General features: G+C 41.4%; 1 pseudogene; it reads right to left on the bottom strand.

The window, feature by feature from the left end:
* Positions 1 to 14,787: 14,787 nt before the first annotated feature.
* Positions 14,788 to 15,816, bottom strand: LOC109554167 (BCL2/adenovirus E1B 19 kDa protein-interacting protein 3-like pseudogene; annotated as a pseudogene).
* Positions 15,817 to 18,310: the final 2,494 nt, after the last annotated feature.

The following is an 18,310-nucleotide window of genomic DNA, read 5'->3' as shown; positions in this document are numbered from 1 at the left end:
ACTTTTCAAATATTAAATCAAGTTTGCTGGTGAATAGACTATAAATCTTTTCTTGACATTTTCTTTTCAATGATCTTCCACTTTTTGCTAAATTCTGACCAAGTATGGTCTCAGCAGAATTGTATGTAAAAAGTTTGGATACTGACTTCTGAGAGCGGTATCATATTTTAATTTAGTTGGAGTAAGGCAATGGCACCCCACTCCAGTACTCTCGCCTGGAAAATCCCATGGATGGAGGAGCCTGGTGGGCTACAGTCCATGGGGTCGCTAAGAGTCGGACACGACTGAGCGGCTTCACTTTCACTTTTCACTTTCATGCATTGGAGAAGGAAATGGCAACCCACTCCAGTATTCTTGCCTGGAGAATCCCAGGGACGGGGGGAGCCTGGTGGGCTGCCGTCTATGGGGTCGCACAGAGTCGGACACAACTGCAGCGACTTAGCAGCATAGGTTGTCTTTCTATAATCCCATCTCTTGGTTTGATTCATGTTGTTCAGCTATTCAAAATGGATCTCCCTGAGACTGCTCCTCACAGACCTGTCAGGAAGCAGCCAGAGAACAGCCCAGAGCCAGCAGTAGACACTGAGGTAAGAAGAGGACCACGAACTGCCCTCCCTAGATTTCAGGTTGTCTCTGTTGGCCCAATTAAAAGGCGATCACTGTGACGATAAGAAAGGAAGGAGGCAGAAGAAAGACTGCTAAAGGAGGAGGTGCTCAGGTAGCTCTGGCCATAAACTGAACGAGAACAGCTGGTTTACTTTGGGGAGTTCTTTTTTTTTTAAAAAAACATGTGACTTAAAATAGAGAGCTTAAAAAGTTATCTCAGAAAGAAATTCATCTGAAGTAAAGTGGAAAAGTATGAAAGTGAAAGGCGCTCAGTCCTGTCTGACTCTTTGCGGCCCCATGGACTATACAGTCCATGGAATTCTCCAGGCCAGGATACTGGAATATCCTGGAATATCCTAGCCTGCCAGGATACTTTCCCTTCTCCAGGGGATCTTCCCAACCCAGGGATGGAACCCAGGTCTCCCGCATTGCAGGCAGATTCTTTACCAGCTGAGCCACCAGGGAAGCCCTCATTTGAAGTTAACCAGGGTGGAAATGGTAACCCGCTCCAGTACTCTTGCCTGGAAAATCCCATGGACAGAGGGGCCTGGTGGGCTGCAGTCCATGGGTTCGCTGGGAGTCGGACACGACTGAGAGACTTCACTTTCACTTTTCACTTTCCTGCATTGGAGAGGGCAATGGCAACCCACTCCAGTATTCTTGCCTGGAGAATCCCGTGGATGGGGGAGCCTGGTGAGCTGCCGTCTATGGGGTCGCACAGAGTCGGACACGACTGAAGCGACTTAGCAGCAGCAACAACAGGGTGGAAATGCCTGGTCCAAAATATTGTGAAATATTTTTGTTGCACTGAGTAACTGAGTATGAAATTTTCAAGAAGTTATAAAAAGTGATTTAGTTGTGCCTCTAGTGTTATGGGAAATAACTTATTGATGAAGCAGGTTTTGCAGCTTGAGCTGACTCTAAAATTTTAGCAACCAGACAGGAGCCTGAAGATTAATTAATAAGGTATCCTGATCCCTAAGGTGCCTGCATCTCTGCAAGGGTGTTACAAAAGTTTGAAAATGTTTGAAGTTTTTGACTTACCGGTCATTAAAGCAGTAAAAGAAATCTGTCCAAGTTAGCTTTGCAGTCTCAGTGAGAAAGCCAAGCCAAGTGGAGTAGATTTTCTTCCTTCATCTTTTTTTTAAATTGGGGATTTTTTTTTTACAAGCTTTTACAGTGTTGTGTTAGAGTCCTCTGTGTAATAAAGTGAATCAGCTCTACATACATATATCCCCTCCCTCTTGGCCTCTCTCTACCCGCACCCCCACCCCATCCTCCAGCTCATCACAGAGCACTGAGCTGAGCTCCCTGTGTGTACAGGGTCCCACTAGCTGCCTGTTTCACACAAGCCAGTGCACAGACATCATTCCCAGTCTCCCCATTCACCCCCCTCCCCGTGTCGACCTGTCCATCCTCTACGTCTGCTTCTCTATTCCTGCCCTATAAACAGGTTCATCTGTACCATTTTTCTAGATTCCACATACATGTGTTAATGTATGACATGTGCTTTTCCCTTTCTGACTTCGCTTTGTGTGACAGACTCTAGGTCCATCCATGTCTCTATAAATGACCCATTTTCATTCCTTTTTATGGCTGAGAAAAAAAAAAAAGAGTTGAAGGAATCAGGCTGTCTGACTTCAGACTAGACTAGTAATCAAGACAGTTTGGTAATGGCACAAAATCAAAGATATGGATCAATAAAACAGGGTAGAAAGCTCAGAGACAAACTCGTGCACCTATGGTCGCCTAATCATGTATGGATGTGAGAGTTGGACTGTGAAGAAGGCTGAGCGCTGAAGAATTGATGCTTTTGAACTGTGGTGTTGGAGAAGACTCTTGAGAGTCCCTTGGACTGCAAGGAGATCCAACCAGTCCATTCTGAAGGAGATCAGCCCTTGGAATTCTTTGGAAGGAATGATGCTAAAGCTGAAACTCCAGTACTTTGGCCACCTCATGCAAAGAGTTGACTCACTGGAAAAGACTCTGATGCTGGCAGGGATTGGGGGCAGGAGGAGAAGGGGACAACAGAGGATGAGATGGCTGGATGGCATCACTGACTCGATGGACATGAGTCTGAGTGAACTCCAGGAGTTGGTGATAGACAGGGAGACCTGGCGTGCTGCGATTCATGGGGTTGCAAAGAGTCGGACACGACTGATCTGATCTGAATCTATGTCAAAGGAGTCAAGAAATACAGTGGAGAAAAGACAATAGCTTCAAAAAATGGTGCTGGAAAAACTGGACAACTACGTGTAAAAGAATGAAATTAGAACACTCCATAACACCGTGGTGGTGGTGGTTTAGTCGCGAAGTCGTGTTCGACTCTTGCAACCCCATGGATTGTAGCCCGCCAGTCTCCTCCGTCCATGGGATTCTCCAGGCAAGAATACTGGCGTGGGTTGCCATTTCCTTCTCCAGGGGATCTTCCCAACCCAGGAACACCATACACAAAAATAATCTCCCCTCATTTTGTCTCATCTGCTTATTTCCTGATTAGCAGATGGACAGGTGTGTGAATGTAAATGCAAATCACCCTGACAGCTACTGGAAAGAAAGGGTTGCTTATGACGATAAAGTCCTTGTGGTCTGCAAGCTTCTACCGTCTGTAATACAGCAGGTGGATGGATAATGGCCATCACATTATATGGCCACTGTCTCAGCTAACAAAAACCTGTGCACATACAGCAGGGAATTATATGCAATATTTTTCTTTTTCTTTTTTCAGGTTAATTGAGGTGTAATTGGAAATGAAAAGTACATATATTTAAGGTTTGCAATGTGGTATTTTGACATACATTGTACATTGTGATATACGTGTACAATGTGAGATGATTACCACAATCAAGTTAATTAATAGATTCATCATCTTTACATTGTTATTAATTTTTTTAAATTAATTTATTTTTTAGTTGAAGGATAATTGTTTTACATGTTACCAATTTTGGGGCATGGTGAGAACATGTATGGCCTTCTCTCTTACCAAAAATAAAGGATATAGTACAGTGTTATTAACTGTAGGCAAAAGCTTGTACATTCGATCTCTAGAATGCATTCATCTTGTGTAACTGAAACTTTACACTCATTGAACAGTAAGTCTCCATTTTCTCCTCCCCTAGTTCTTAGCAACTACTTCTTCTCTTTGCTGTTCCTGTGAGTCTTGCCTTCTTAGATGCCATGTGTAAGTGAGAGCATATGTGTCTTTCTGTGTCTGGCTTATTTAGACTAGCATAATGACCTCCAGGTTTATTCATCTTGTTGTAAATGGTAAGATTTCCTTATTTTTCATGAATGAATAATAGTCCATTGTATGTATATGTATGTGTGTCTGTGTATGTATGTGTGTGTGCATGCTCAATCACTCAGTTGTGTCCTACTCTTTGCAACCCCATGGACTATAGCCTACCAGGCTCCTTTGTCCATGGAAATTTCCAGACAAGAATACTGGAGTGTGTTGCCATTTCCTACTTCAGGAGATCTTCCAGACCCAGGGATTGAACCTGTGTCTCTTGTGTCTCCAGCATTGGCAGGCAGATTCTTTACCACTGTATTACCTGGGATGTCCATGTGTGTGTGTGTATATATATACACACACATATATATATATATACATATATATATGTATATATATATATGATATAGTTGCTAAGTTGTGTCCAACTCTTTGTGATCCCATGGACTGTAGCCTACTAGCTTCTTCTATCCATAGGATTTTCCAGGCAGGAATACTAGAGTGAGTTGCCATTCCCTTCTCTAGGGGATCTCCCTGACCCAGAGATCAAACCTGGGTCTCCTGCACTGCAGACAGATTCTTTACCAACTGGGCTACCTGGGAAGCTGATATATCAGATCAGATCAGATCAGATTAGATCAGTCACTCAGTCATGTCCGACTCTTTGAGACCCCATGAATCGCAGCACGCTGGGCTTCCCTGTTCATCACCAACTCCTGGAGTTCACTCAGACTCATGTCCATCGAGTCAGTGATGCCATCCAGCCATCTCATCCTCTGTCGTCCCCTTCTCCTCCTGCTCCCAATCCCTGCCAGCATCAGAGTCTTTTCCAATGAGTCAATTCTTCGCATGAGGTGGCCAAAGTACTGGAGTTTCTGCTTTAGCATCAGTCCTTCCAAAGAAATCCCAGGGCTGATCTCCTTCAGAATGGACTGGTTGGATCTCCTTGCAGTCCAAGGGACTCTCAAGAGTCTTCTCCAACACCACAGTTCAAAAGCATCAGTTCTTCAGCTCTCAGCCTTCTTCACAGTCCAACTCTCACATCCATACATGACCACAGGAAAAACCATAGGCTTGACTAGACGAACCTTTGTTGGCAAAGTAATGTCTCTGCTTTTGAATATGCTATCTAGGTTGGTCATCACTTTCCTTCCAAGGAGTAAGCGTCTTTTAATTTCATGGCTGCAGTCACCATCTGCAGTGATTTTGGAGCCCCCCCCCCCGCAAATAAAGTCTTACACTTTCCACTGTTTCTCCATCTATTTCCCATGAAGTGATGGGAACGGATGCCATGATCTTCGTTTTCTGAATGCTGAGCTTTAAGCCAACTTTTTCACTCTCCACTTTCTCCACTCTTGAAAGCATCAAGAGGCTTTTTAGTTTCTCTTCACTTCTGCCATAAGGGTGGTGTCATCTGCATATCTGAGGTTATTGATATTTCTCCCGTCAATCTAGATTCCAGCTTGTGTCTCTTCCAGCCCAGCATTTCTCATGATGTACTCTGCATATAAGTTAAATAAACAGGGTGACAATATACAGCCTTGACGAACTCCTTTTCCTATTTGGAACCAGTCTGTTGTTCCATGTCCAGTTCTAACTGTTGCTTCCTGACCTGCATACAAATTTCTCAGGAGGCAGATCAGGTGGTCTGGTATTCCCATCTCTTGAAGAATTTTCCACAGTTTATTGTGATCCACACAGTCAAAGGCTTTGGCATAATCAATAAAGCAGAAATAGATGTTTTTCTGGAACTCTCTTGCTTTTTCTATGATCCAGAGGATGTTGGCAATTTGATCTTTGGTTCCTCTGCCTTTTCTAAAACCAGCTTGAACATCAGGAAGTTCACGGTTCACATATTGCTGAAGCCTGGCTTGGAGAATTTTGAGCATTACTTTACTAGCATGTGAGATGATATATATATACACACAAATGAATGGAGAAAGAAGATACGAGCTATATCTATATATCTATATCTACCTATCTGTCTAAACCATGCAGCAGTGACCACAGGAGTGCAGATATTTCTCTGAGATACTGATTTCATTCTCTTTGGATATGTATCCAGAAGAGGAATTGTTGGATCATATGGTAAATGTATTTTTAACTTTTCGAGGAGCTTAGATACTGTTTTTCATACTGGCTGTACCAATTTATATTCTCACCACCAATTAGCAAGGGTTCCCTTTTCTCCAAATCCTTGCTAACACTTGCTATTTGTTATCTTTTTTTTTTTTTGAGGGGGGAATATGTAGCTTTTTTTAATTAGAGGGTAATTGCTTTGCAATATTATATTGGCTTTGGCCATACAACAATATGGATCAGAGAACAGCCATTCTGACAGGAGTGAGGTGGTATCTCATCAGGGTTTTGATTTGTATTATGCTAATGAAAGTGGAATCAGCTATATATATATATATATATATATATATATATATACATACACATATACACACACACATATACCCCTCCCTCTTGAACCTCCCTCTCACCCCGCATCCTCTAGGTCTTCACAGAGCACCAAACTGAGCTCCCTGTGCTATACAGCATGTTTCCACCAGCTATCTATTTTACATATGGTAGTGTACATGCTCAGTTGCTCAATCATGTCATACTCTTTACAACTCCATGCATTGTAGTCTGCAAGACTCCTCTGTCCATGGGATTTCTCAGGCAAGAATACCAGAGTGCGTTGCCATTTCCTCCTCCAGGGGATCTTCCTAATCCAGGGATCAAACCTGTATCTCCTGTGTCTCCTGCTTTGCAGGCGATCCTTTACCGCTGAGCCGTTCGGGAAGCCCATGGTGGTGTATACATGCCAATCTTAATCTCCCGTTCTTCCCACCCTCGCAGTCTTCTGCTGTGCCCACAGGTCCATTCTCAACGTCTGCATCTCTATTCCTGTCCTGCAGATAGGTCCATCTGCACCATTTTTTGCAGTCCATGCGGTTGCAAAGAGTCAGACATGGCTTGGTGACTGAACAACATAGCTGATTCACTTCCTGTACAACAGAATCTAACATACATTGTAAAGCAATTAAACTCCAATTTTTTCTTTTTTAAGTTGTACGACGTCACACTTGTGCCTGTTTAGAAGTCATACTTGGTCTGATTGGTGCTAGATTCTTTCTTGGTTTGGAATGGTGCACATCTGTACTTCATTTGCATTTTTGTTAGTTGCTTTATTTACACTGTTTCCAGTCTAACCAGCTGCAAGACTCCCCCTAGTAACAAGCCTAAATGAACTTGTTGGACTCCATTGCATCTATTATGTTTTTTTAATACTATTTTTTAACTGATAATATTATAAAACTTGATGACATAGTTGAGACTGAAGCAAAGAGATGAGTATTTTTAGAAGGAAATCGTAAGCCATTCCAATGTTCTTGCCTGGAAAATTCCATGGACAGAGGAGCCTGGTGGGCTACAGTCTGTGGGGCTGCAAAGGGTCAGACTCAACTGAGCACAAACACACATACACCTTTACTATAATGATGTCAAGCCTTTTTGCGGGATACAGGATCTGCTGTACAAAACCCTCTTTTCTATTATCCACCCAGAGTTAAACATACATCCCCATCTCATGAACATTTAAAAAAAATCTATTTCCCTCTTTGGTAATTTAACACTATGGCAGTAGTTTTTTATACTAATGAGTAGAAAAATTGAGGAGGAGAAACACATTTTTGGATGACCAAGGAACTTTGTGACTTGCTGTGATCCTTAACTGCTGTTTAAATATGTCTGAAATCTTGATGTTTCAGGAGTTAGCATAAAGGGGAAGCAGGGTATGGTACCCAGATGAAATGGTGCAATTTCACCTTACTGTCCTCTCTTAATTAATTTCAAGGTGAAACGCAAAAGGCCATGAAGAGGTGGAATGAAAATGAGACACTTCAATCCTGTCCTATTTTTGTTTCCTGAGTTCAATATGTCTTAAAATTGGAAGGCAGAGTCCAGGTGTTAGCGAGGTATTAGCCTGGGGAGATGTGAGAGTGGAGGTCAGGCAGTAAAAGGGCATTAAACTATGCATATTACATGAGGGATTAATTGCCAGGAGCGTGTGAGAAGAATCATGGCAGTTAATATCCAGAGTCTGAGCAAATACCAACGTGAGAAAATCGTCCCCTGTCTGCAAACATAGGAGGGCTACAAGCCAGTGGGTAAAAATGAGATTAGCTTTTTTTGTTATAAATGATAGAAGATGCTTTGGGGGAAAAAACACCAAAGACAGAACTGCGTGGTGTAGCCTAGATAGTTTCAAGTTCAATTTGGAACCATGATCATGCTAATAGGGACTTAAAAAAAAAAAATAACTGGAGAGAGGCACCCTGGAGTTTCCTGGCTTCATGGTACACCTTCAAGTCTAGCTTTCCTCTCTTGTAAATCTGCAGCTCTAGTGCTAGAATGAAGAGTCAAGTTTATCACCCAGAGCCTGAGGCACTATTAGATGCTAAGTGCTAAATGGGAATTCAATTACATTCTGGCCATCCTATTTACTAAAGCAGAAAATTGGGATTATTTAGTCTTCGAGCAGCGTTTCTCCCTTGTGGGTAGGGAGTGGGCAGAGACTCTTCCCCTGGAGGACGCATCATATTCTGCAGAAGTGTGTATGAAAACAATGTATTTAATATTACATTATAAATTTTAAAACTGAGACACCACCCAGAGTCATTATTTTTGTGATGTAAACTCCATCAGGAAGGTGGAAGGAAAGGTCTTTTATATAAGAAAATAAACTTTCCTCTGTCTCTCAGTGATTTCATTAGGAAGACAAGAGCAAGGCCCCTGGATGCATGCTGAAAAGTGGGAGAGATTTTGATGTTCATCAAGGAAGAGCCTAGCGTGGTCTTCCTTGGTGGCCCAGTGGTTATGAATCCGCCTGCCAATGCAAGGGACATGGGTTTGATCCCTGGTCCGGGAAGACTCCACATGCCATGGGGTAACTAAGCCTGTGCAACATGACTACCGAAGCCTGTGTGCCTAGAGCCCTGCTCCTCAACAAGAGGAGCCACCGCAACGAGGAGCCTGCACCCTGCATCTAGAGAGTAGCCCCTGTTCGCTGCAATAGAGAGGTCAGTATGCAGCAACCAAGACCCAGCACGGCAGAAAAACACACGCAAGTAAAAAGAATGCAAAGGCAATCTGACAAATACATTTTTTTTTTTTAAAGAAAATAGTTTAAAAAGCATTGAAAAGCGTAAGCCCACAGCAGGGTCTCATACAACAGATCTCATAAAAATGGTGCCATGCTTTCCCTTCACTTAAACTGGCAAATTCAATCTAATGGAGGCTTCCTAACCATTTGATTAACAGAAGATTAACTGTTACCCATTTGTGTTTTTTTTTTTGCATTAATCATTTTTGGTAGTATCTACACCTGATCTTCATGGTAACGGTCTGTTTGAAGCCAGAACGGTTCTTTCTGGCATGGCTGAGTTCTTTCACTGCTGGTGGCAGCTTGCCGGTGTGGGAGAGGAGTTATTGAGCACAGATGTCCTTTATGATTTGATTCTTAGCAAAATGAGGTAATGGAGTGCTCACTAAAGCATGGAATCTGTTACAGTTCTCCTGCTTCGCTTGGAGGAAGCATGGAAATAAGAAATGTCTTTTCTTTCTCTTTTCATTTCTCACTAAGCTTGTTAGGAGAAGAAATGACATTAAGCTATTCTGTGTGTTGAATTTGTGCCTGCTTCCATATCTAACAATGTTTTCAGTTATAAAACCATTAACAAATTTCAGAAAAGGAAGCAAAGCATGTCATGTAATTATCAGATAGTTTCAAGATTAGTGGTTTCAACTATGTTTTCCTTAAAACTCCAAGATCTTATACCAAAATTAAAGTGCAGAATCATTAATTTATGGTTAATCATTCAAGAATTGTCATCGTTTGTCGGCAAATTTTGCCGTTTGTAGGCAAAATGTTACATGAGCTTTAAGGATCATGTTTTTATTTCTCTTTTACCTTTGAAAGTCTTGAATGTGTTTTCAGTAAAAACACTTTCTAAATGTCCTTTTGATGACTGTATCTGCTGTATTTAGCAGAAATGCATCCTCTGATGTGCCTGTAGAACTACAGGGGTAATCTTTCCATTAAAAGCATCAGGAACATCATGCTTAGGAGGGATCTATGTTCTTTCCTGGGTTTCTCAACTTAGAAAGGATTTGAAGAAATACAGAGGAAGCCAAAAATATCAGTAGAAAGTTGAAAGGATCTGAGTTCAAATGCGTACACACTTAGGAAAGAACAAGAGGCTAACAAAGTTGCCATATGAAGATACAGACCAGTATTTGTCACAAATAATTTGAGTGATGCTACCAGCTCTTTCATGAAAAGTGGCCTCTTCCACAAACAGTTCCATAGCAATGGCTTCCAGGAATAGTTCTAACACTTGCTCTGCCAGGCATCGTGATAGCAAAATGCAGGGCTAGACATCACATGACGGTGTATGTCTTACTCTGCCTGACCCTGGAATATGTAGGCCAGGCTTACTGGAAGGAACTGGAAGCTTGTCTGTGGAATGTTCTTCCCATCATCAGATGTGCAACATTGTAAACAGGATTCAGTTCTCACGAATGCCTCTGTGGTTCAGTCACTAAGCCATGTGGGACTCTTTGCAACCCCATGGACTGCAGCATGCCAGGCTCCCCTGTTCTCCACTATCTCCTGGAGTTTGCTCAAACTCGTTGGGTAGGTGATGCCATCCAACCATGTCATCCTCTGTTATCCCCTTCTCCTGCCTTCAATATTTCCCAGCATTGGGGTCTTTTCCAAAGAGTTGGCTTTCACATAGCTAAAGTTTTGGAGCTTCAGCTTCAGTATCAGTCCTTCCAATGAATATTCAAGGTAGATTTTCTTTAGGATTGATTTGTTTGATCCCCTTGCAGCCAAGAGATTCTCAAAGCTCTTTTCTAGCACCACAATTTGAAAGCATCAGTTCTTTGGTGGTCAGCCTTCTTTATGGTCCAACTCACATCTGTACATGATTACTAGAAAAATCATAGCTTTGACTCTATGGACCTTTACTGGTAAAGTGATGTCTCTGCTTTTTAATATGTTGTCTAGGTTTGTTGAAACCATTAATAATATAAAACAGTATTTGATCAACCATGCTAGAAAAAGTACTCTTTTTATTTTCTTCTACAAAGAATAATACAACAACGTTGTCAAATAAAGAAGCAATCAAAGAGTAAGCGACAAAATCATGTACAAAGTAAAACAGAAGTGGTTCAATCAGTCATAGTAAGCGTTATTTTCCTGAATGTTGGTGAGGTTTGCCACATTTGTCAGCTTTTTAAGATTTGCAGTTTATTGGACTTTCTGTTTTTCAGTTTGAATTTTGTACCCAATTTCCTATTTATGTTTTAAAACTTCTTTTTCTTCAGAATGGCCCTCCAAACTGGGTAAGATCCAAGATTCCCCAAACCTGGTTTGGTAATTAAGATTATGCTATCCTAGCTTATAATGACATAGCCCAGATGTGTTGTCTTTCTTGATGTGTGTGCAAAGGTTTGTAACACACCCCAAGGAGGGCATTTCTCAAGCTTGTCTGGACAGCTCATCTGTTCTGTTGGTATTCTCTTGCCCAATTAAGTCTTGGGTTCTATAGAGCTCCTGATTAAGTAGCTCATCCAATACTTGGTCCTCAGCGTTGTCCAAAAGGATTCATTCAACACAATTTATAAGGAAGAAATAAATCTTATTAATTAAAATGGGTCTAAATAAGATAAATCTTCCTTATTCTTAGAGACAATAACTGTGGGTAAAATAAAATGAGGAAGAATGTAAGGAGTATCCAACCATTAACTAAAGGAGTAATCTTGTTTGCACTGGTTACTGATGTGTTTCTGCTGAGTGTCAGCTTAACTATTGCTTGAAGTATATTCAACTACAACAGCCACAACAAAATAGAGTACGCCATTCATCATTCAGCGGCTGTTTGCCCTCAGAACATAATGGAGCCACAGTGCTTTGGTTTCCAGTGAGTAATTTCTCTTTGGGGCTTGGTGAGAACTCAGATTCCCTTGGTACAGATATCAATCTTAATTGAATAGACATGATGACAAAACACAGACAGTAGAACTACAGAGAGGCAAGGGCAGATAAATAGCTCTGCTTGAGTGAGTTTCAAGGCAACACTTGCTAACGAGAAGCCAGTGAGACAACAATGGTGTCATTGTCATGCGCCCCAAGAGTGATGGAAATGCTGCTGTTTCCCACTGCCAGGCTCAGGAAGTCATGACCTCAGGTTAGAACGCCTAGCTCTCTGGTACTGTGCTGTGAGCTTGTTATTAGGACTGCTCCCTTCTCTTTACCTTTATGTCTAGAGCCTATTCAAAGAGTCCAGCTAGCCCTCCCCACTTCTTTTTCCACTCAACAACCTACCTGAATTTCTTTTTACCATTATTGCTTTCTTGCCTGTGTTTTGTTGGCTATCACAGTGCTGGTCATTGGGTAGGTTCTCAAACATTTGTTGAATTAATGGTCATGGTCACCTTACATTAGTGACAGGAAATGAAATTTGTTATTAATGATAATGATGAATATTATGGGCAAAGAGCAATAGTAGCAGGTACTGCTGCTGCTGCTAAGTCGCTTCAGTCGTGTCCGACTCTGTGTGACCCCATAGACAGCAGCCCACCAGGCTCCCCCATCCCTGGGATTCTCCAGGCAAGAACACTGGAGTGGGTTACCATTTCCTTCTCCAAGCAGGTACTAGGTACCACATATTAAATGGCAAAAACTTTTTACATATTGTCTATTTGAACCTTCACAGAAAGTTTTCAAGGTAGTTATCACTGTTTCTATGTAACATTTCAGAACACTGAGACTCAGAAATTTAATAATGTATCCAAAAAGTTTAAAGCTAAGATTTTTGTTTTGGCAGGGTGGGGTGGGAAATCTAAACATCACATTATTTTTGCATTCATTTTCTATGGAACAAAACTATGTTTTGTATATAATGTAAATTTTGTTGCTTTTCAGTCACTAAGTCATAGTCAGCTCTTTGTGACCCCATGGACTGTAGCCCGCCAGGCTCCTCTGTCCATTGGATTCTCCAAGCAAGAATACTGGAGTGAGTTGCCATTTCCTCCTCCAGGGGATCTTCCCAATCCAGGGACTGAACCTGCATCTCTTGCATTGGCAGGCAGATTCTTTACCACTGAGGCACCAGGGAAGCTACCATCACATAAGTATACTGTGTTTAATATATCATACATGCATATGTTTGTATGTATATGAATCTATCATCTGTTTCTCTTACCATGATATAAGTTCAGTGAAGGCAGAGATGGCTCCTATTTCATATTTTCAAATATTTATGAAATCTAATCATTTAGTAAATTCATCACTGGACCTTTGTTTTCTCTCAAAAAAAATCTTTCTGGGCATTTTATCTGGTAGATACTTGAGACTAGCAGAATGTGCAGGTGCCTTGATTTAAGGCAGATTATTTCAATTGGATTGCAAGACTTTAATGTCAAGTGTTTAATGTCTAATACTGTGCAAAAAGACATCAGAATAGAAGTGTTGATACTCATTTCCAGTGGGAAAGTAGACATAGATTTACTCTGCAATGGGAAAGAATGGACTCATTAATAGACGATAGCTTTGCTGTTGACTGTCTACCAGTGTACTCAGTGGTTATGTTCTTCAAAAGTATCTTTATTTTACCATAAGTTTCCCTGAAAATGGAGCCTGAGTAAAAAGCCTGAATGCAGGTGGTTTATTTGGAATATGTTCTGGGAGCAGAAGTGAGGAAGAAGGAATGAACAGAGAAGGAGAGAAAATACACTGAAGCTAATGCAGTGGCTACAGTGATGGGTGATTTTTTGCTTAATCCTTTGGGATAAAATATGTCTAAGACCTACCCACCTGATTGGAGAAAGAGGAAACATGTATCCGTGAGCTCACCTTTCCACAGGTCAAGGATGGCCTGCATGTTGTTAAACCCCCTGCTTCTGGACTGTGATATGATGAAGCAGGGGTGAGTTTGTGGGGGCGGGGCAGAGGAAGGAGTTTTCCAGTGGGGAAAAAAAACAATCCCAGGTGTTTGCAATAGCGGCTAGAATGGGACCTGAAGCTGGGAGGATTTTAGTTGTATTTAAGAAGTATAAGTTACGCTTGGGCAATTAAAAATGTTTTTATTAAGATTGATTTTTAGCAACATTTAAGAGATAAAGAAACAGTAGGATATATTGAATAGGCTAAAGCATGTTCTGGTTTTATCATTACATTAATGTGAACAAGGGCTCCCCATCTTGGTGCAGTAGTAAAGAATCTACCTGTCAACACAGGAGACACAAGAGATGTGAGTAAAATCCCTGGGTCGGGAAGATCCCCTGGAGAAGGAAATGGCAATCTACTTCAATATTCTTGCCTGGGAAAGTCCATGGACAGAGGAGCCTGGAGAGCTACAGTCCATGTGGTCACAAAGAGTCAGACACCACTGAACAACTGAACACACACACACACGACACAAACAAATCACCAGCTTACGGGGAAGAAATAAATGTTAAAAAAAATCCAAAATTTTTCTAGTAACGTCCAGTTGATCCAAATGACACTAGCATAATCTATTAGCTATGTCAATCTCTATCTTCTAGATTAAAATAATTTTGCATATGAAGTTTTTATCATAACCAATGACAAGTTCAGAACAATGATGTCCTGAACTTAGTGCTTTTGTTCATATTGATGATGTCGCCTGCTCTCGTTTCACCAAGGTGAACTATTCATCTGGGGCTGATGACATTTTTACTTTTTTCGGTTTAAAATAACTTTTTATTGCCCAGGATATTTTTTTTCCTTGTCTTGTTTTGTCTGTTTTATTTGTTTTTGTTTTCTTTTTTCGTAACTATAAATTCAAGCTTAGGGAAGCTTGCCTTTGTCTAGGAAAACAAAACAACAAAGCTTTCATATCATTTGCAACCTGGTCTCAATTGAAAAGACAGGTGGGTTATCTTGCAAGAATAAGATTTATACCATGAATGGTGCAGGTCTAGGTTTGGTGGTACTGAGAGAAGACAATGGCATTCTTGACAAAATTACAATCTGCTGGTGGCGTTTGCGGAAAAGAAGTCCTTGCAAATTTCTAAACAACGGTAAAGTCTTATTAGAAAATTCTAAAGTGTTTTCAGGCCCCAAAGGGAATGAGGTTATTAGCAAAATGCCTCAACAGAGTTGGAATAAAATACTGGATTTGAGAGTTACTGGAACTTGGATATGTATAAAGAGGGTGGAGTTTGGGTCACGCTTACAATGGTCTCAAGTTCAAATAAACTACTGTGGCAAGACACCACTTCACAAGTCACACACTGGCCCAGGGACTCTTCTCCTCTCTTAGTAGGTGCTGGCAGAAGGCGTGCTCAGTCGTTTTGCAATGTAGATGCTTAGTCCCAAAGCCAGAACATGGGAGAGGAAGAGAGATGGAATGAACACCTTAAGAAACTCTGTGGAGAAGATCCCCCCTTTCCTCATAGCTCCACTTTTCCTCATGCTTGAGGAAACGGAACGTTTAGGGTGCCTGAAGTGGAACTCCTTGGGTGGAATGTTTTCAGGTCTACTGGGCCAGTCGGACACCCAGTCCACACTTTTCTTCAGAGCATCCACTTCTTCCTCTCCTTCTGCAACTTCTTCTTCTGACTGAGAGCTATGGTCCTTGCTGGTATGCATTTCCACATCAAACATGATCTGCCCATCTTCTTGTGGGGAAGGGCTGTCACAGTGAGAGCTGCCTCTTGAACTGCTCTGTCTGGGTTCATGCTGTGCGTCCAAAAGAGTCTTCTCCACGTCCCCATCAAGGAGGGTATGTGCTCCAGCCCCCCATTCTTCCCATTGCCGTTATCACTGCCATTGCTGCTGTTCCTGGGGAGCTCCACCCAGGAGCTGTTGAGGCTGGTGGGCGGTGGCAGAGACTGTGGGCCTTCCTCACAGTTGTTGTGCGGGGTGGCGGCTGTTCTACTAAGTGAGACAACATTGTCAGGTGGCTGGAAGAGCTGCGGCCCTGCAGCAAGGACCGTCTGCGGTTCTCCAGCAGCAACACAACCAACATTTTTACTTTCATGGAAGGAAAACTTGACGGTTTCTTGCTCCCTTATCCCGTGAATGTTAACTAATGTTTTATAGCCTAATATGTCTAGCTTAAAACCTAATGTTTTAAATTTATACATTAAAATAAAACACTGGAAATATATGTGCATTTACGGAATATAATCTTTGTACATCTGAGCAGTGCAGAGTAACATGAAAACCAAGGATGCTTTTGAAGGTGAGGAAGTCGCCTTGCATCACGTTATGAATGCGTCATGCTGTTTTTATTTCATGACCTAGCAGTCTTCCTTAACTGCACTGCTTTTTCATATTTTCTAGTGACTGAAAAAAAAACTGCCTAGACAGCTCAATAACATCATTTTGGGTAGGAATTCTGATCTACCACTCTAAGATCTTGTTTAAGCCTGGGACCCCAGTGTACTGGATGGAACATATCATAAAAGTAAACTATTAGACCTAGAGAGGAAAGGGAAGGAAGGAAAGGGAAAATGAACATATCATAAAAGTAAACTATTAGACCTAGAGAGGAAAGGGAAGGAGGGAAAGGGAAAATGAAAACAAAGAGGAAATACTACATAGGAACTTAGCAGCAACTGACATACGAATGATGAAGAATATCGTAAGAATAACAAATTCTCATATCATAAAACACTGAATATTAAGCAAAATTAGTAAAAATGTATCAGTTTCTAATCAGAGTCCTGAAAATGAAAAAAGTCAAGGGTGAAGATAATTCTGGGATTTCCCTGGTGGTCCAGTGAGTAAACACTTCACTCCCAATGCAAGGGGCCTGGGTTCAATCCCTGCTCCAGGTACAAGATCCTGCATACATGCCACAACCAAGAAGCCTGCATGCTTCAGTGAAGATCCCACAGCTAGGACTAAGACCTGGCACAATGGGATATTGCCTAGCCACTAAAAAGAATTGAAATAATGCCATCTGCAGCAACATGAAAGGACCTACAGATTGTCACACTAAGTGAAGTCAGTCAGACAGAGAAGGAGAAATACTGTATAAATCCCTTAAATGTGGAATATGAACAGAAATGATGAAAGCTGAACTTGTAAAGCAGAAAGATACTCACAGGCTCAGAGAATGAATTTATGGTTTCCAGGGGGAAGGATGGAGGGAAGGGATAGTTAGGGAGTTTGGAGTGGATACGCACACACTGCTATATTTAAAATGGATAAGCAGCAGGGTCGTACAGTACAGTACCTGGAACTCTGCTCAGTGTTATGTGGCAGCCTGGATGGGAGGGGAATTTGGAGGAGCAGGGATACATGTGTATGTATGGCTGAGTCTCTTCACTGTTCACCTGAAACTGTAACAACATTGTTTGTTAATCAGCTATACCCTATTACAAAATAAAAAGGAAAAAAAAAAAAGACCCAGTACAGCCAAAATAAATACATAATAAAATTTAAAAATGAATATAATAAATCCAACTACTTTTAATTCTTAAAAAAGATAATATTATAAACTATCAGAAGGAAAAGCAAGATTGACTTCAAAGAAATAGCAATTAGATAAATGGTAGATTTAAGATAAGGGAGAGTAGACGTGGGAAGAAAGTAAAGTAATATTGTCCAATTCTTGAGGGAAGTTTATTTTTAGCCTGGAATTTTATACCCAGTTATCATTACAGAGGGACTGCAACTGACATTCTTAGGTGTACAAAACCTCTACATTCTCACTTAAAGAACTGCTGCTGCTGCTGCTAAGTCGCTTCAGTCGTGTCCGACTCTGTGCGACCCCAGAGATGGCAGCCCACCAGGCTCCCCCATCCCTGGGATTCTCCAGGCAAGAACACTGGAGTGGGTTGCCATTTCCTTCTCCAATGCATGAAAGTGAAAAGTGAAAGTGAAGTCGCTCAGTCATGTCTGGCTCTTCTCGACCCCATGGACAGCAGCCCACCAGGCTCCTCCGTCCATGGGATTTTCCAGGCAAGAGTACTGGAGTGGGGTGCCATTGCTTTCTCTGCACTTAAAGAACTATTAAAGGACAAATGTCACCAATGAGAAGGAATAGGGTAATATCATGACACAGATACTGATAAAATTTAATTAATGAACATAAAAGTGCTAATCACTTAGCTCTTTTTTACACAAAAAGAAACTATAATATTCTAAGCAAAAACAGATTAGGAGTGTGAAAGTTTACTAACATTCTTGTGATCTGGGATAAGGATAGAAATACTGAAGAAGCGTACATTTCCTAAGAAAAAATTGGGGATTCCAGACCAAGATGGCAACACAGAAGGCTCCTGAAGTTTCCTCCCATGGATGCTCCAAGCTACACATGGAGCAGTTCCCTCTGAGAGACAGCCACCAGCCCACTGAGTGATTCCAATACTTTGGTGACTGAAAATACCCACATTGATATTTCAGAGAGGCAGACACACTCTCACCATAAAATAAGC

The sequence above is a fragment of the Bos indicus genome, chromosome 29 (assembly GCF_029378745.1).
Source record: "Bos indicus isolate NIAB-ARS_2022 breed Sahiwal x Tharparkar chromosome 29, NIAB-ARS_B.indTharparkar_mat_pri_1.0, whole genome shotgun sequence".
NCBI lineage: Eukaryota > Metazoa > Chordata > Mammalia > Artiodactyla > Bovidae > Bos > Bos indicus.
This window is presented reverse-complemented; position numbering and strand designations above follow the sequence as displayed.